Below are 20,524 nucleotides of genomic sequence, written 5' to 3' on the forward strand. Positions count from 1 at the left end.
AGACGTAGTAGTACGGATCCTCACAACTCCGGAATGGAGCCGAAGCTAACGAGAGAAGCAACCCAGAAAGAAGCATACAACATAGTAAACAACCATCACGTAAACATGGCATGATGCACAACCAAGTATGATGCATGTCCGATTTAATGAAGCATGGCATGTCAAAGTGCAACAAACAACACTACAAATTAAGTGAAGCTCAATATGCAACGAGTTGCATATTGACGAAACACCACATGACTTATTTAGTTCGATCTCGTTTATGTACTCAACAATATTAAATGTTGGTTAGCATGGCAAGAGGTGAATCATAACAAAACTATACCATCTAAACAATTTAAATGGGGTTGGATACAACCAACAACAAATCCGGTAAATCCCCATATGCATGTTTTAAGGTTTGGTACTGTTCTGCCTAAACATAATTTTAGAGTTATTAAACATGCAAAGTAAGGTCACCATGTTAAACTATGCATTTTTCTACCCCATTTACATATAAAGTTTATTTAAAACTGAGCTATGGTTGATTAGATATGAATTAAAACATTTTAACAAGTTATTTAAGCAAACTTAAACAAACAACAGTTTAAACATTTTAAACATGGTTGAAAGTTGCATATTATTGATCTACACAAAATTCTAAGCATTTTACATATATAGATTATTTTAAACCAATGCACGGTTGAGGAGTTATTAAATGCATGAACTAGGAGGACTTTTCTGCACAACTGGCATCTCTGGAGAAATAGGAAAAACGCAGAACCTAAAAAAACTATATGGGCCAAAACAGAGGCGGACTGGGTGCTCACCCTAGTGGACCGAGGCCCAGTAGGCGAGGCAGGCCGGCGGCCGGTCAGGTGGGTCGACGGGCAAGCTGGGCCTTGGAGACCATGGGCCCATGGGGCGCTGGACAGGGCCCACGCGCGGAGGGATCGTCCCCGACCTCCTGCCGAGGCGAGGCGAGACATGGCAGCGGTGGCGAAACGGCGATGCTCCGGGGCGCAGACGAGGCAAGGCGACACGGGAAGGCATGGGCGGATCTGGCCCCGGGGACCTCCTTCCCGGCGACGGTGAGGTCGGTGGGTCGGGAAGCTCTCTCCGACGGCAGTCCCTGGTGAGAGAGGGAACAATTGAGAGAGAGGGGGGAAGAAAATAGGAGAAGAAAGGGAGAGGCGCGGGTCTGGCCTGAGAGATGGCGGCGCGCCGGCGAGGTCCGGTCACCGGAGGACGCGTCGAGGCGGCGGGGTCCTCCGACCGGCGACGTGGAGGCTGGATCGGGAGGAGCGGCGCTCAGGATCTGGGTGATGGAGTGCAGGGAGGACGCGAGCACGAGGACGGGCCCCAACGGGCTCCGCGGGCTCATCCCGGGCCTAGGCGAGCTGCGGCGGCGCGGGAGGCAGGGGGACGCGTGGCGACGCATGATTGGAGGGGAGCGGCGCTCAGGTGGGTTCTGGTGGCGGCGCGGCGATTGGAGCGGCGACAAGTGGCGGCGGGGGAGCGGGCATGCACGGATTTTGAGGAGAGGAGGTGGGAGGCGGCTAGAGGATGATTGGGGCATGGAAATTTAGGAGGACGGGTAGGTAGCTGCCCAAAATGGAAGGGGAGGAGGTTTATATAGGGCAGGTTCTAGGGTTAGGGGGTTTAGGGGGGTTTTCGGACCCTCCGATCGCGATCCGATGGCTCCGGTCGCGAGGATGGAGTAGGTGGGCTACGGTGAGTGGAAGTGGGATTTGTAGGAGGGTTATGCTGAGAGGAGAGGGGAGAGATGGAGTCCGGCATGGTGTTTTGGGGACCGAAAACGTTCGACGAAAGCACCGGCTACTATTGCCGCTATATTTATCCGTTGGGGCATCAAACGGACTCCGATTGCGACGAAACTTGGAAGGCGGTCTACATATACTATAACAAGACCGCACGTCAACTCTCATCCTATTCCGAGAACATTTTGTGACCACTTATAAAATAATATTTCGGACGTGCTGCCGGCAAGTGCAAGTGTGTCTGGGCTCGGAACAGACAACAGATGAAACTGGGAAACTCGGACGGATGCAAGTTTTGAAAAACATGATGATGCAAATGCGCATGATGACATGACAAGATGCAACACACAAGCGAATGACATGGCAACAACAGCGAATAACTGGAAGACACCTGGCGCAACGGTCTTGGGCATCACTGGATTGGTGGGGGAATCAAAGTTCTCTTGGTGGAAGTGTAGATCGGGGCCTTCTCAACCAATCCCGAGCAAATCAACAAGTTTGATTGGCTAGGGAGAGAGATCGGGTGAAAATGGAGCTTGAAGCATTAATGGAGCTTTTGGGGGAAGAGGTAGGTCAACGAGGAAGAAGGGGACCCCCTTTTATACTAAAGGACCCCATCTAACCGTTACCCCCAAAACAGCCCCGCAGAGGGCAGTACTACCGCAGGGGGCAGCGGTACTACCGCGGGACCCAGTGGTACTACCGCTCCCCTTGCGGTACTACCGCCCAGCCAGGGAGGGCTTGAAGATAGAGGAGGCACCATGCCCAGTGCGGTACTGCCGCGGTGGTAGGGCGGTACTACCGCTGCAAGTGCCGCTCAACCCGACACGAGATGCGCCCCCTCGAGTCGAGGCGGTAGTGGCCCGGTACCGCTGCGGTACTGCCGCTGAGGACCCTCAAGCGGTACTACCGCTGGGGCCAAAGACTACCCATCCAGCAGGGAATCAAACCTCCAACGACACGGGAAGGCCCAGAGGGTGTGAAACGGAAGTGTACGTGATGATTCCACCCTAGCCTTACCAAAGCGGACCCCCTCTTGATAGTACAGTGACTCCTACAAAACTAGTCCACCAAACAAGAAACGAAAGAGCTACACCGTCTTGAAAAACACTCCGAGGGGAAAGAAATCGTCTCGTGCCAAGGGTGAACCTCTGAAATGCTCAAAGCACATGGTTAGTCCACAAAAATGTTGTCATCAATCACCAGAACTACATTGAGAGAGATATGCCTTAACAATCTCCCCCTTTTTGGTGGATTGATGACAACCAGGGATTTCCACAGGGGTAAGACATGAAAGTAAAGATACTTAGAACTACAAAATATAGACGGGCTGCACCTAGTTAGTAGTGCCTTTGGAATGCAAGACACACACATTAGGATCAACACTCCCCCTATATTTTATAGTCCAATAATTCTAAGCATAGGATACAAGAGAGCAGGGTATAAAACAGGATAAGCATGCAACTCATAAGATACCACAATACTAGATAGACATAGATAATGAAGGTAAAGATAAGGTAGCATATGTCTCACACCATATGTCTAGAACTTAGGTCTCACTGGCACCAAACCAAACCAAGCAAACCGACAAGAAAACACAAGACACCACAAACCACAAAGACACACTCGCAACACGACAACAAAACAAATCCCTAAACTCTCTCCCCCTTTGGCAGCGAGACACCAAAAGGGCAAAGAGCGTTGCTACGGCTCCAGGTGATAGCAAGCTGAGGATCTCAAACCTCACATCTCAGCGGGATCGTCTGCACCACCGTCGTCGGTCGGAAACTACTCGGCGTCTGAATCGGTCCATGGGCAATGCTGCTGAACCCACTCCTCCTCGTCAGTGATCCTTGATACGTATCCAACACATCTATATTTTTGATTGCTCCATGCTATATTATCTTCTGTTTTGGACATTATTGGGCTTTATTATCCACTTTTATATTATTTTTGGGACTAACCTATTGACCCAGAGCCCAGTGCCAGTTCCTGTTTTTCCCTTGTTTCAGTGTTTCGAAGAAAAGGAATATCAAACGGAGTCAAAACGGAATGAAACCTTCTGGAGAAGTTATTTTTGGAAGGAAAGCAACCTGATAGACTTGGAGTGCACGTCAGGAAAGAAACGAGGGAGCCACAAGGTAGGGGGGCACGCCCTCCACCCTCATGGGCCCCTCGTGGCTCCCCTGATGTACTGCTTCTGCCTATATATATCCATATACCCTAAAACTATCGGGGAACACAATAGATCGGGAGTTCCGCCGCCAGAAGCCTCCGTAGCCACCGAAAACCAATCTAGACCCGTTCCGGCACCCTGCCGGAGGGGGCAATCCCTCTCCGGTGGCCATTTCATCATCCCGGTGCTCTCCATGACGGGGAGGGAGTAGTTCTCCCTCGGGGCTGCGGGTATGTACCAGTAGATATGTGTTTGATCTCTCTCTCTCTCTCTCTCTCTCTCTCTCTCTCTCTCGGGTTCTTGAGGTGATACGATCTTGATGTATCGCGAGCTTTGCTATTATAGTTGGATCTTATGATATTTCTCCCCCTATACTCTCTTGTAATGGGTTGAGTTTTCCCTTCGAAGTTATCTTATCGGATTGAGTCTTTAAGGATTTGAGAACATTTGATGTATGTCTTGTCGTGCTTATCTGCGCTGACAATGGGATATCACGTGATCCATGATATGTCTCCAATGTATCTATAATTTTTGATTGCTCCATGCTATATTATCTACTGTTTTGGACATTATTGGGCTTTATTATCCACTTTTATATTATTTTTGGGACTAACCTATTAGCCGGAGGCTCAGCCCAGAATTGCTATTTTTTTGCCTATTTTAGGGTTTCGAAGAAAAGGAATATCAAACGGAGTCCAAACGGAATGAAACCGTCGGGAATGTGATTTTTAGGAAGATTATGATCCGGGAGACTTGGACCCTACGTCAAGAAAGAAAAGAGGAGGCCACGAGGTAAGGGACGCGCCTACCCCCCCCCCCCCAGGCGCGCCCTCCACCCTCGTGGGCCCCCTATTGCTCCACCGATGTACTCCTTCCTCCTATATATACCTACGTACCCCCAAACGATCAGATACGGAGCCAAAACCCTAATTCCACCGCCGTAACTTTATGTATCCACGAGATCCCATCTTGGGGCCTATTCCGGAGCTCCGCCGGAGGGGGCATCGATCACGGAGGGCTTCTACATCAACACCATAGCCTCTCCGATGAAGTGTGAGTAGTTTACCTCAGACCTACGGGTCCATAGTTAGTAGCTAGATGGCTTCTTCTCTCTTTTTGGATCTCAATACAATGTTCTCCCCCTCTCTCGATGTAATCTTCTTTTTGCGGTGTGTTTGTTGAGACCGATGAATTGTGGGTTTATGATCAAGTCTATCTATGAATAATATTTGAATCTTCTCTGAATTCTTTTATGTATGATTGGTTATCTTTGTAAGTCTCTTCGAATTATCAGTTTGGTTTGGCCTACTAGATTGATCTTTCTTGCAATGGGAGGAGTTCTTAGCTTTGGGTTCAATCTTGCGGTGTCCTTTCCCAGTGACAGTAGGGGCAGCAAGGCACGTATTGTATTGTTGCCATCGAGGATAACAAGATGGGGTTTTCATCATATTGCATGAGTCTGTCCCTCTACATCATGTCATCTTGCTTAAGGCGTTACTCTGTTTTTAACTTAATACTCTAGATGCATGCTGGATAGCGGTCGATGAGTGGAGTAATAGTAGTAGATGCAGGCAGGAGTCGGTCTACTTGTCTCGGACGTGATGCCTATATACATGATCATACCTAGATATTCTCATAACTATGCTCAATTCTGTCAATTGCTCAACAGTAATTTGTTCACCCACCGTAGAATACTTATGCTCTCGAGAGAAGCCACTAGTGAAACCTATGGCCCCTGGGTCTATCTTCATCATATTAACCTCCTACTACTTAGTTATTTCCTTTTGCATTTATTTTTCCTTTATTTTACTTTGCATCTTTATCATAAAAATACCAAAAATATTATCATATCATATCTATCAGATCTCACTCTCGTAAGTGGCCTTATAGGGATTGACAACCCCTATTTGCATTGGTTGCGAGGATTTATTTGTTTTGTGCAGGTACGAGGGACTCGCGCATAGCCTCCTACTGGATTGATACCTTGGTTCTCAAAAACTGAGGGAAATACTTACGCTACTTTGCTACATCATCCCTTCCTCTTCGGGGAAAACCAACGCAGTGCTCAAGAGGTAGCAAGAAGGATTTCTGGCGCCATTGCCGGGGAGGTCTACGCAAAAGTCAACATACCAAGTACCCATCACATACCCTTATCTCCCGCATTACATTATTTGCCATTTGCCTCTCGTTTTCCTCTCCCGCACTTCACCCTTGCCGTTTTATTTGCCCTCTCTCTCTATCCTCCCTCTCTTTCTCTATTTGCCTCTTTTTGCCCGCTTGCTTTTTGTTTGCTTGTGTGTTAGTTTGCTTGCTTGTCACGATGGCTCAAGATAATACTAAATTGTGTGACTTCACCAATACCAACAATAATGATTTTATTAGCACTCTGATTGCTCCTCTTACTGATGCTGAATCTTATGAAATTAATATTGCTTTGCTGAATCTTGTCATGAAAGATCTGTTTTCCGGCCTTCCTAGTGAAGATGTCGTTACCCATCTAAATAGCTTCGTTGATTTGTGTGATATGCAAAAGAAGAAAGATGTGGATAATGATATTGTTAAACTGAATCTATTTCCTTTTTCGCTTAGAGATCGTGCTAAAGCTTGGTTTTCTTCTTTGCCTAAAAATAGTATTGATTCATGGAATAAGTGCAAAGATGCTTTTATCTCTAAGTATTTTCCTCCCGCTAAGATCATCTCTCTTAGAAACGATATTATGAATTTTAAGCAACTTGATCATGAACATGTTGCACAAGCTTGGGAGAGAATGAAATTAATGATACGTAATTGCCCTACTCATGGTTTAAATTTGTGGATGATTGTTCAGAATTTTTATGCCGGATTGAATTTTGCTTCTAGAAATCTTTTAGATTCGGCCGCGGGAGGCACTTTTATGGAAATCACTTTAGGAGAAGCTACTAAACTCCTAGATAATATTATGGTTAATTATTCTCAATGGCATACTGAAAGATCTACTAATAAAAAGGTGCATGCGATAGAAAAATTAATGTTTTGAGTGGAAAGATGGATGAACTTATGAAATTATATGCTAATAAGAGTGTTTCTTCTGATCCTAATGATATGCCCCTGTCTACTTTGATTGAGAATAATAATGAATCTATGGATGTGAATTTTGTTGGTAGGAACAATTTTGGTAACAACGTGTATAGAGGAAATTTCAACCCTAGGCCTTATCCTAGTAATCCCTCTAATAATTATGGTAATTCCTACAACAATTCTTATGGAAATTATAATAAGATTCCCTCTGATTTTGAATCTAATATAAAAGAATTTATTACTTCGCAAAAGAATTTTAATGCTATGATTGAAGAAAAATTGCTTAAGATTGATGATTTGGCTAGGAACGTTGATAGAATTTCTCTTGATGTTGATTCTTTGAAACTTAGATCTATTCCACCTAAGCATCATGTCAATGAGTCTCTCAAAGCCATGAGAATTTCCATTGATGAGTGCAAAGAAAGAACCGCTAGGATGCATGCTAAGAAAGATGCCTTTATAAGAGCGTGTTCTTCTAGTTCCTATGAAAATAAAGATGAAGATCTAAAAGTTATTGATGTGTCCCCTATTAAATCTTTGTTTTTCAATATGAATCTTTATAATGATGGGACTGAATATGATCCACCTTTACCTAGAAGGCGTTCCAAGAATTCGGAATTTTTTGATCTTGATGCTAAAATTGATAAAAGTGGGATTGAAGAAATTAAAACTTTAGATGTTGCTAAACCCACTATTATGGATTTTAAGGAATTTAACTATGAAAATTGCTCTTTGATTGATTGTATTTCCTTGTTGCAATCTGACAGTGTCCTGGACTAGGGGGTTCTCATCACATCGTCTCCTGATCAGTTGGATTGGGCCGAGGATCCCCATGACCGCATACTCATGGGCCAGTTCGGACAGCTGCCGCATACAAGGAAGATTCCACAAGATTTGGCGATCAAGACAAGGACTCCACCCCACCGGCGTATTCGGCTAGGACTCTTGTTATCCTAGGCCTCTGATGCATTATATAAACCGAGGCAAGGCTAGTCGATAGAGATATACAACAATCATACCATAGGCTAGCTTCTAAGGTTTTAGCCTCTACGATCTCGTGGTAGATCAACTCTTGTAACACTCATATCATCAATATCAATAAAGCAAGACGTAGGGTATTACCTCCATCAAGAGGGCCCGAACCTGGGTAAACATCGTGTCCCCTGCCTCCTGTTACCATCAATCCTAGACGCACAGTTCGGGACCCCCTACCCGAGATCCACCGGTTTTGACACCGACATTGGTGCTTTCATTGAGAGTTCCGCTGTGTGATCGGCAAAAGGATCGATGGCTCGTCTGCAGGTCAACTGCGATGCCGACATCTTCGTCGCCGGCTTGACTGGTCACCTTGGCTCGACCGAGGACCATGCTCCATCTCCAATCGTCATGTTCGGACGAGGGTCTTCATCAACATCAAATCCGATCTCTATCAAGATCATGGAGAATCATCCATGGAGTTCGGGGGCTCAACGTCAACATTGCCCTCGGGCGACTGTGCTGTTTTTCCGAACAGCAAACTTGTATCCGCTGCCACCACCTCTTAGATTATCGCTTTGACGATCCCTTTGGTGGAATTGTGCGGAATTGAGTCTACAACAACCCTGGAAAATTTCGTCAAGTTCTGATGGAGGAATCTCCGACAATCTATGTTATACTGGAGCCATGACAAATCTGGACGGGAATCTGAACGAGTGTAGGGTGTGGTCTCCAGAGCCCAGCTTGGAGGTCCTATGGAAGATCCAACCGTTCATCTATTGCGGAAATCCCATATCTACCACCCCTCCAAATTTCATCTCAATCCAACAGTTCAAACTTCGGGAAACTTCTGATGAGTGGACCAATTTTCGAATCTGTTTTCTGCACGAATACGGATTCGACCCGAATTCATGTTTCTTTATGAACATGATATTGGACAACCTTTTTAAGGAATTTTCTTCTATGGTATTGTGCGTTGTTTTTAAATACGTACCCATAAAATTTTAAGCCTCCTTCGAGGTAATCTTCACCATCACACTGGTGTCAAACCAGTCCGGCGGTATTGCTCCACGGCTGCCGACCTGCGCTAAACACGTCGCCGCTTTATTGAGCCGAGCTCAATTTATACGATCATCATCTCGGCAAGCCGAACAAGAGTTTGGCACCATGAAGGATAAATCATACCAACATCGCCGCCCCACGGATTACACGGAGCGGGCATACCGGCATCGCCGCACGGTCACTTCATCAAGCCGGCATCGACCACGTCACGACCTGCATCGGCAGGGCCGCACTATTGCTTCTTCAAGCTAGTGTCCATCACACCGACCTACTTCGACTCATCGGCTGACATCGAGGCTTCGACATCTTGGCTGGACCGGGGGCTTCGCCATCTCTTCATCAACCTACTCCGGAGACTTCAACGTCACTGGCCGACCAGCTCCGTCATATTAGCTGGACCGAGGGCTTTGCCTCAGCGAGCCAACCTTTACCAGCATCGCCATACCGTCGCTTTATCGCCATTCAGGCAATGGGTGTGCAGATCGAGTCCCAATTTTAGGAATCATCTTTCTTCGGATTGCTACAACAAATAAAGCAGGTGCTATTAATCCTAGTATTTTTTTGCTTGTTTGGGTTTATTTTTCCCAAGGAATTATTACTCTGATTTGTCCATCATCTGTACACAGGTCTATCAAATGATGGCCGCATTAACGACAGTCGCGTGGTGGTTCGGTCAGTTTCCGTACATAGTCCGGCGAACGCCGTATCCGGAACTCGGACCGACCTGTGAATTCAGGCTTTGCCACGCCTTTACCGCATCACGCCGATGCCCTGCATCGACATTGACTTCGGCGCCAGGCCATATTTCTTTTATTACTCACTTTGCATAAATTATTTATTATGCAACAATTTTTTTAATTATTATTATTACTATTATCTCCAGTTTGCACTACTTTTTATGCACAGGAAAATGATCCGGGGACTTCGACATCACTCTGCCGGTCTGCATTAACCGTGCTATGTCACCACTTCGGCGTGTCGAGCTCTCCGCTCCGCCACCTCGGGGACCGACTTGGGGGATAGAACCTTGTCCCACATCAAGCTCGGACCGCGTCATCAACACCGAACACATTAACCAGTTAAGTTTCTTTCATGCTCAAAGTTTTAATTTTTAACTTGTGTTCAGTTCGACCAAGCATTATACTTTTTTGGGAAAAAGTTGCTTGTAAAAAATTTCCTTATCCAAACTTTGTTTGTGACACACATATTCAAATACCCCATTTATTTGGGGGCTTCCTTTATGAAGCTTTTCCTCTTGCATATGATTATACTTGTACGGCTTTGTTCCTTGTTCGTGTATTACGCCACAATATGCACCATATTGACTTAAGCGATTTGTTAGCTGGGTTGCGTGGCTCCTGTGCTTACCCCTACGTTCCCGATTGTTCGGCTAGGGAGTAAAGGGAGCACCTCTACGATTGTCACGACCGGGTCCTCTGAGCTCTGACCTCAGACTGGGTGAAGCCGAAAGCTAGTGCTCTTATTGTTTTCAATCATGGTCGGCACACAACGGAACTCATGAGTACAAAAAATCTATTGCACAAGTCTCATAGTAATAATGAGCACCGAAGAACGGTATCGGTGGGGGTACTATTTTCTTCGAAGATGCTTCTTACACTTCGTCTGTAATATAGCATAAGTTCCCTGAGCGCGCTTTGTCTGTTACAACCTTATGGCCCGGTTACCTGGTTATCGGAAACACTGTCGATATTCTCGACAGGTGGAGTACATAACACTTTTCGGTCCTTGACCGAAGAGGGAGAAGCCGACGGTCGGTTAAGACGCGTTTAAAGTTCGGTTGAACAAAGATATGATATAAGTACTTCGGTACATACAATCATTATATATAAAATCTTTTACCCAAGTCACTTGGGGGCTCTTAAAATTTATATGAGCTATTTTATAGTAAATGTGTTTTCTTCTTGGTCGTTGCAAAGTCTTTTTCTATCGCTCCTTTTTCGACGTGAGTGTGTGGTTAATAGCCAGATAACCCATTTTCTCTCTAGTGACCGCTCAAGTTTAGTTCGCTAAACTGGTCTAACGAGAAGCACTCCGCCTTCGGGATAGGAGGCTGCAGCCGTAGGCTGACCCGCTTGAAGTATTGAGATCGGATGTGTAATATTAATGCATGACAGAAGCACGATTTTTTCCCAATTTTCGGATTGGCACCGAACACTTGATCTTGTTCGGAGGTCAAGTTTTCACTGACGTTTTTTGGTTTTCCAAGCTTATGGCACTTTTAAACTATTTGTGTGTTTTCAGCACAAGTCTCGTAGTGCAATGCCGGACACCTTTATAGATTCGGCAAAAACATTCTCGGATCTCACTATATATGCATTGGTTTCGAATTGTGTCTTCGGTCAAAAGTTGGGTTGCCCGGCTCCTGCACTTGCCTCCTATGTTCCGCTTTGTTCGGCTAGGTGTGCAAAGGGAGAACCACTGCGATTGTGCTTCCAGCTCACATGGTTAAGCATCTCAGTGGAGAAAGCCGAACACTGACTATCACAATAAGCGTAAACTGGTCAGCAATCCGATAACAGTGTTAAATGACGGGCCATTCATAACAAGGGCCGAAGTGTTTACGGCTTGACCTCAACTGTCCCCGAACACTACCGGGGGCTATTAACTGGCCTCCCAAACTAAATCCTCGATATTATTCTCTTACATTAGAGCTGAGGCTGCATGATCATGCTTAGCATGACAACCCAAAGAAAGGAACCGATAGCGGGACTATTTTCTTTGGAAGACATTTCTTATGTTAAACAGTAATATAACATATCTCTCTGCGTACCCTTGTTCATCAAACCGTATGACTAGATTGCCTTGTTTGTCGTAAATCTTTGCCCTCATAAAGGCTTTATAAAGTAGGAAAAACATTCCTCGGCTACTAGCCGAGGAGGTGGAAGCCGATGGTCGGTCAACAAAGTTTTGTACAATGCGGATCCAAGCATTAATGACGTAAAGTACTTGGATACATAGAGTCATTACACATAATTTGTGATTTTACTATGGATATCGATCCTTAATTCGGCCACCCGTTCCCGCATTAAGGCTCAGGGGCTACTAGGCTTCGGCCTTATTATTTACAAATATAAAGGGGCACATCGATCCCCTGATCTGGTGTTGCCACCCGACCAGTGTCTCGGGGGCTACTGCATTGCCTGTTCAATGCAGAATATTTTAAGTGCAATACAGTTGCCGAGGAGATTTTGATCCTCAGGTTGGTCGGCCGCACCCAACCTGAGTCTCGAGGACTATGCACGCCGCTTTTTGTGTCCCGAAGTATTCTGCCGAGCTAGGATTTGATCCTCAGGCCGATTTTGCAAATCAACCGGAGTCTCAGCAGCTACTGGGATCAGCGGTCTTACGTCATCCTTTAGGTGCATCTCGGGTTTTAGACCGATACACACCTTGAGGGCTACTGGCCATATATCTCGGCAGAGAATAAATTGCAATAACAAAAAATATTGACAAAAAATCGGCCCACAGTCGGGGTGGTGCACCACCTCGGAAGCAGTCCGGCATAAAGCTCGGGCGCTAGTGGCTGGCTCCATAGAGGGCATTTCCGGCATTAAGCTCGACTAAACTCCTTCAACTTTTTTGAACCAAGGTGATATGACACCTCAACTATAGTCCGGCAATTGGAGCTAGGACACTGTCCGGCGTTGGAGGTCGGATATAGTCCGGCTTTGGAGCTCGGATACAGTTTGGCGTTGGAGCTTGGACATAGTCTGGCGTTGGAGCTCGGATACATTCCGGCGTTGGAGCTCGGCCGCAAAAGATACCTCGAATGCAGTCCGGCGTTAGAGCTCGGACGCAAGAGGACACTGCCTCCTAGGAACAACTTCAAACCCGAGGTGTGGCATAAAAATAACAAGGCATTGATAAAGGCCGGAAACTTAAAGGGGCTCCTCGGATACCCGACGTGTAAACTCGCCGAATGCATTTCAGCAATCCTCAAGATCAAAGATGAGAAGATTTGTTGAACCAGTTTTCAAGACCGTCAACCGAAGATGAAGAATAGTTCGGAAGAATCGAGGAGCGTCCCTAACTTGAAGACCGGTTCAAGGGGCTACTGACAGTGTCCTGGACTAGGGGGTACTCATCACATCGTCTCCCGATCAGTTGGATTGGGCCGAGGACCCCCACGGCCGCATACTCATGGGCCAGTTCGGACAGCTGCCGCATACAAGGAAGATTCCACAAGACTTGGTGATCAAGACAAGGACTCCACCCCACCGACGTATTCGGCTAGGACTCTTGTTATCCTAGGCCTCTGGTGCATTATATAAACCGAGGCAAGGCTAGTCGATAGAGATATACAACAATCATACCATAGGCTAGCTTCTAGGGTTTTAGCCTCTACGATCTCATGGTAGATCAACTCTTGTAACACTCATATCATCAATATCAATAAAGCAGGACGTAGGGTATTACCTCCATCAAGAGGGCCCGAACCTGGGTAAACATCATGTCCCCTTCCTCCTGTTACCATCGATCCTAGACACACAGTTCGGGACCCCCTACCCAAGATCCGCCGGTTTTGACACCGACACAATCTGTGCTAAATTCTCCTCACGCTTATAGTCAAAATAAAGCGTTTACTAAACATATCGTTGATGCCTTGATGCAATCTTATGAAGAAAAACTTAAATTGGAAGTTTCTATCCCTAGAAAACTTTATGATGAGTGGGAACCAACTATTAAAATTAAAATTAAAGATCATGAATGCTATACTTTATGTGATTTGGGTGCTAGTGTTTCCATGATTCCAAAGACTTTGTGTGATTTGTTAGGTTTCCGTGATTTTGATGATTGCTCTCTAAACTTGCACCTTACGGATTCCACTATTAAGAAATCTATGGGAAGAATTAATGATGTTCTTATTGTTGCAAATAGGAATTATGTGCCCATATGTTTTATGTTCTTGACATAGATTGCAATCCTTCATGTCCTATTATTCTTGGTAGACCTTTCCTTAGAATGGTTGGTGCAATTATTGATATGAAGGAAGGAAATATTAGATTCCAATTTCCATTAAGGAAAGGCATGGAACTCTTTCCTAGAAAGAAAATTAAATTACCTTATGAATCTATTATGAGAGCCACTTATGGATTGCCTACCAAAGATGGCAATACCTAGATCTATTCTTGCTTGTTATGCCTAGCTAGGGGCGTTAAACGATAGCGCTTGTTGGGAGGCAACCCAATTTTATTTTTATTCCTTGCTTTTTTTTCTCCTGTTTAGTAATAAATAATTTATATAGCCTCTGTTTTGGTTGTGTTTTTTGTGTTTAATTAGTGTTTGTGCCAAGTAGAATCGTTGGGAAGACTTGGGGAAAGTCTTGTTGAACTTGCTGTAAAAACAGAAACTTTAGTGCTCACAAGAACTGCTGTCATTTTTATTTGGAAAGTGCTATTTAGTTAATTCTTTTTGAAGATAATTAATAGATAAATTCCTAACGTCCATCAGTTTATTTTCGAATTTTTGGGGTTCCAGATCTTGCGCTAGCTACAGATTACTACAGACTATTCGTGTGTTGTTTGCTTATTTTGATGAATCTATGGCTAGTAAAATAGTTTATAAACCATAGAGAAGTTGGAATACAGTAGGTATAACACCAATATAAATAAAGAATGAGTTCATTACAGTACCTTGAAGTGGTCTTTTATTTTCTTTCGCTAACGGAGCTCACGAGATTTTCTACTTTAAGTTTTGTGCTGTGAAGTTTTCAAGTTTTGGGTAAAGATTTGATGGATTATGGAACAAGGAGTGGCAAGAGCCTAAGCTTGGGGATGCCCATGGCACCCCCAAGATAATTTAAGGACACCTAAAAGCCAAAGCTTGGGGATGCCCTGGAAGGCATCCCCTCTTTCGTTTACTTCTATCGGTAACTTTACTTGGAGCTATATTTTTATTCGCCACATGATATGTGTTTTGCTTGGAGCGTCTTCTATTATTTGAGTCTTTGCTTGTTAGTTTACCACAATCATCCTTGCTGTACACACCTTTTGAGAGAGCCATACATGATTTGGAATTTTTTAGAATACTCTATGTGCTTCACTTATATCTTTTGAGTTATATAATTTTGCTCTAGTACTTCACTTATATCTTTTAGAGCACGGTGGTGGATTTGTTTTATAGAAACTATTGATCTCTCATGCTTCACTTAGATTATTTTGAGAGTCTTAATAGCATGGTAATTTGCTTAAAATCCTAATATCCTAGGTATTCAAGAATAAAAAAAATTCTCTTATGAGTGTGTTGAATACTATGATAAGTTTGATACTTGACAATTGTTTTGAGATATGGAGATGGTGATATTAAAGTCATGCTAGTTGAGTAGTTGTGAATTTGAGAAGTACTTGTGTTAAACCTTGTGATTCCCGTAGCATGCACGTATGGTGAACTGTTATGTGATGAAGTCATAGCATGATTTATTTATTGATTGTCTTCCTTATGAGTGGCGCTCGAGGACTGTCGAGGGACTAATCCACGAACACCTATGGGACCGGCGGACCGAGTCCCTTTTGGTTCGGCGGGGGCGGAGGTCGTGCAAAGAGCGGATCGAGGCGAAACACACGAGCAGTTTACCCAGGTTCGGGCCGCACGGATGCATAAAACCCTATTCCTGCTTTGTGGTTTGTATTGAGTTCTTGCTCGGGAGCGCGGAGTGCTACAGTACACACCAGCAGCTAACGAGACCGAGCGTGAGTGTTCTCTGAACCAGCTCCCCCTCTCTATGTTGCGCACGGGCCTCCTTTTATATGCTCAATGGGTCACCGACAGGTGGCAACGGAGACGAAGGGTAAAAATGGAAAGGTGTTGTAGTAGGTACAGCTACCTGCTATAGTGTATCATACCTAACCCTGACGGCAGGGGACAAGGGCATCAAATGCCCGTCTGTGTCGCCTAAACAGTGCAAAAGGGACCGTCAGGGACGCCACCGCTCGCCACGATGGCAATCTTGTCAGCGCCGCTCGCCACTGCGCACCGCTGGCTGCACAGCCTCCCGCCACGCACGCCTGGAAGGGTCCCAGAGCGACACGTTGGTGGATGTGCTGGAGCGCGGGCACAGAGTGGTGGCTTGCCACGGCGAACGCCTTGCCGCGGTTGTTGTCTTGTCGCGCCCGGGAGCTTGTCGCTCACCGGGCCTTGCCGGGGCGCGTGGCGCGTCCCGGCAAGCTCCTTGAGATGCCTTGGTTGGCCTTCCCGGCAAGCTCCTCTTGCCGGGGTCTTGAGGTGCCTTGATTGGCCTTCCCGGCAAGCTCCTCTTGCCAGGGTCTTGAGGTGCCTTGATTGGCCTTCCCGGCAAGCTCCTCTTGCCGGGGTCTTGAAATGCCTTGGCTTGGATACTTTGTTCTTGAATGGCTCCAAAGGAACCATGGAGGACCTTGGCGGTCACCTGGCAAGCCTTGCCGCGGGATGCTGCGACTGCCCGTGCACAAGTTCGGGATACTAGGGTACCCCTACTCTAGTACACCGACAGGAGCCCCCGGGCCTGGGCCATACACAGTGCCGAGCGTTGTTGGGACAGGCCCAAAACAAGGCACGGGCACACGCGGCCTAGGTTACGCCGTATCTCACTCCGTATCTGCCGCGCCCTCCCCGAACGGCACGCGTTGAATGCGGCATTGTGGGAGAGATCGTGGGTGGTTTCTTTATTCGGAAATGCGGAACGTCCGCCCCCTCCCTCTTTATAAGCAGGGGAAACAGGGGAAGTTCGCCCATTCGCCGGTTGCTGCTTCCAATCTCAGAAATCTCCGCCGCTCCCTCGCCTTCCCAAAGCTGAGAGAGAGAGAGAGCAGCGCTCCGCCCCTCATCGCCACCAGCACGACCAACGCCGTCGACCTCCTCCACCACTTCTGCCATGGCTCTAAAAGCCGACAAGGGGAAGGTCGTGAAGTCGACCGAGGCGCAGCGGCTCTGCGGAAGGAGCGGGCCGTCTTCCCCCCCAAGCTTGCTGCGAAGGAGCTGAGGGAGAACTACTACCTCTTCTGGTCGACGAAGACGCGCGCGCATCCACGCACGAAGGTACTCCCCGCCGCCGCTTGGAAGAAGGCCCCAAACGGATACCCTTTCTTCGCATTGTTCTTCTATTGCAGGCTCTGCCCACCTTTCTCTGAATTCTTCTGCGACATCATGAATACCTACGGATTCCACCTCCTTGACTTCACCCCCAATGTCGTTCTGACCATTGCAGTTTTCGCACATCTCTGCGAAAACTTTGTCGGAGTCCACCCCAGTGTAGCCCTATTCCGCCATTTCTTCATACCCCGAGTAGAGAGAGGGGAGCCATTATCTGGCGGAATCGCCTGGATCTCGAGGGCCGGCAAGAAAGAAACCTATCTGGAGGGAGAGTTCCGCGGCAAGTGGGAGGAGTGGAGAGCAGATTGGTGCTGGATTGACGAGAAGAACCCGCAGCCATTCACCACCCGGCGCCAAACCCCAGTAGCACGCGGCAGCGATTGGAGTGACGTGGCGCCGGAAGACGACAGGCTGAAGATTGTCGTCACCAGGATCCTACGCCTCAGGCTTGCGGGGCTTACTGTAGGCGCTGTTGGCGCAGACTTTCTTCGCCGCTGCATCGCCCCCCTGCAGGAACGAGGAAGACCTGCCTGGGAGTTCAAGAATGCGGCAGATATCATGAGGTTGCGGCCGGGCCTCAATTTCAACTTCACTGTCCTGGAGCTCAACGCGATGCTGCAGGAGCTGTTCAAGTATGACCCCCAACATCCCGAGGTTTTCAGGTTGCCGGGGGGCGTCGTTCCGCTGTGCAACAATTCCTCGCTCGACCGCATCCGTGCAATGATGCCGGAGTGCGACTCGCATGGGATTGTGCCAACTTGGCAGGAGCCTGCGGACGACGTCGTGCAGCAGTTCTTCGATGACTTGGTGGAAGTGGCGATCCGCCCCGACGAGAAGGACGGCCTCACCCGCGACACCACCGATGCGGAGATGGCACTCATCGCCACCAGGCTGGAAGAGGCGGCGGCAGCCGCAGCCGCGGGCGAGTTTGGATTTACCGTGGAGGAGGCAGATGCAGCAGAGGCAGCAAGCCGTGCCGAGCGAAGGGAGCCTACCGGCGAGAAAGAGCTTGTCGGGCAGAATGTTGAGTCGAGTGAGCCCGCCAAGGATACGAGCGGCTCGCTGGAGATCAACTCGTCTTCCACTTCGTCTTCGGGTAGCTCACCGCAAGCAGAGCCTCCATCGCCACCAAGAAGGCGTCTCCGCAAGGCCGGTGACATAGCGAAGCGGCAAGCAGGTCAACAGTCGCCGCGCCGCGTGACACGCTCCACCGCGGCAAACACCGTTGCTGCGGGAGCGCCTCATGCTGCGACGACAACTGGAGCGGGGTCCTCCCGGACCACCGCTTCTGCTCCTGCCGCTTCTCATGCCGCGATGACAGCTGGAGTGGGGTCGTCTTAGACCGCCGCCATGGCTCCCACCAAGCGGCCAAGGGGAGCTTCTCCTCCGCCTCCTCGCGCCGGGCGCGCGCCGGACTTCGACTTCTCCGCATTCTGCTCCGACGAGGAAGAAGAAGAAGAGTAAGCTTCTCTTGCTGTACTTGCTGTTCTTCAATCCTTGCTGTTTTGTCTTGTGTCTCACTTGCTTTACTCTGAACTTGTTCCTTTTCAGGACTCTGGCCCGGAGAGCAGCGAAGAGAGCCAAGGCCCCGGTGATTATCATCGAGGATGAACCCACGGCGACAGCGGGGGGTGCACCCGAGACAACCTTGCCGGACCCGGCAACTTTTCTCCAGAGCAGCCCCCAGCATAAGTATATGGTTTGCTTTCCGCTTGTGAGGTGCGCATGGATACTCTGTTTTTGCTGATATTTGATTGCTGATTTGTGTAGGAGCAGAGCAGCCCCACCAGGAGCCAAGGGAGAATCCTCCGACAAGGGAGAATTCTCCGGCAAGGGAGGGCTTCCCGGTAAGGAAGAGGTCTCCGGCAAGGGAGAGCGCCAGCGGCCCCCCGACGGTGGAGACCACGACTGCAGAACCCGGCACAGGTACTCCTCTTGCTTCAAGGCTTCCCTTGGGTTCTTCTTCTTTTGATCTTCTTGGGTTTTTGCTTGACTCTTCTCCCCGTTCCGGCTGTCAGACCCATCTGCTACAGAGCCGATGGAGACCGAGGTTGCCGCCGAAGAAGCAGCCGGTGCTGGCGATCCCGCCGACGCAGAGGCCGCCAAGGCTACCACCGCAGCAACTGGCGAGGGGTCCGGCGATCGCACTGACGGCCCTGAGGCCGCAGGTGCGCCAGGCGCTACACCGACCGCCGACCCGTCCACCGCTGCCGCAGCGCCAGGCTCCAAAGAGCCCCAGCCAGGCATCTACCTGAAGGCCGGCGAAGGCGTCTTCATCAACCTCCCCTGGGCGTCAAGCTCTAGGGAGCCGGTCGAGGGGGAGATCTTCGACGGGGAAGTGCTTGCCTCCGCGGGGCTGACGCTGGTTGACGCGCCGAGCAGCAGCAGCAACGAGCCTGAGGAAGAGCGGCTGCTGCGGAAGTTGTTGTCGCTCTACCACGCGCGGCAAGCCAAGCTGGACTCCCGTGAGGCGCTTGTCGCGAAGGCGGGAGTAGACATCGAGAAGCACGCGGAGGAGCTCCGGGGCTTCCACCAGGAAGCTCGTCGGTCCTTGGCAGAGGAGCGGGAGCAACTCGACGAAGCGCAGAAGGCCTTCCTCCTCGAGAAGGCCAAAGTCGAAGAGCAGCGGCGGCTTGCCGCTGTGAAGCTATCCGCGGAGGAGGGCGAGCTGGCGCAGCGGAAGGTCAATCTTGACGCCCACGAGGAGGAGCTTGCCGCGCGCGAGGAAAAACTCGGCGGAGCCCTCAAGCAAGCAGAGGACGCTGCCACCGCCGCCGAGGCCGCCAAGAAGGAATTGGAGACGAAGGTGGCGCAGCTGGAGGTCGATCTCGCTGAGAAGGGCAAAGAGCTCAGCGCCGCCAAGGACTCCAAAGCAGTTCTTAAGTCGAAGCTGACCGCTTTGACCAAGACGTTGGACGGCGCCAAGAAGCAGGAGGCGGCCTTGAAGGAGGAGATCAAGGCCGACAAGGCGCTGCTAGAGAGTGTTGCCGCCACCCAAAATGCCTTCAGGGAAACTGTGGAGCACTGGACGGAGAGTCTGGTGAATGCCGCCACAAACATCGACAAGGAGCTGGCACAGCTGGGGATGGAGGATCTCGGGTATCCCTCCGACGAGAACCTCCAACCCAGCGCCAAGCTCGTCTTGTTCTTCAAGGGCGTGGCGACGGCTCTTCAGTAGCTTCGAGAGAAGATCCCAAAGCAGCTGGCCGACGAGTCATGCAAGATCTGCGCGGGAGCTCTTCAGAAAGTGTTGATGAAGGTGGCCTTCCGCAATCCGGGCCTCAACCTCACCAACGTCCTCAGGACCTTGCCGCCGGATGCTGATCTGGAGGCGCTCAAGACCCTTGTCGCACCCATTGTGGACAAGGTGAGCGGGATCAAGAGGATCGAAGGCGATCGCGTAGAC

At 48.6% G+C, this 20,524-nt stretch overlaps 1 pseudogene; it reads left to right on the forward strand.

The window, feature by feature from the left end:
• The first annotated feature begins 1,304 nt into the window (after positions 1-1,304).
• LOC123101342 (GDSL esterase/lipase At5g45910-like) overlaps positions 1,305-20,524 on the forward strand; it is an 84,848-nt pseudogene continuing 65,628 nt past the window's right edge.

Source organism: Triticum aestivum, chromosome 5A, assembly GCF_018294505.1.
Source record: "Triticum aestivum cultivar Chinese Spring chromosome 5A, IWGSC CS RefSeq v2.1, whole genome shotgun sequence".
Taxonomy (NCBI): Eukaryota; Viridiplantae; Streptophyta; class Magnoliopsida; order Poales; family Poaceae; genus Triticum; species Triticum aestivum.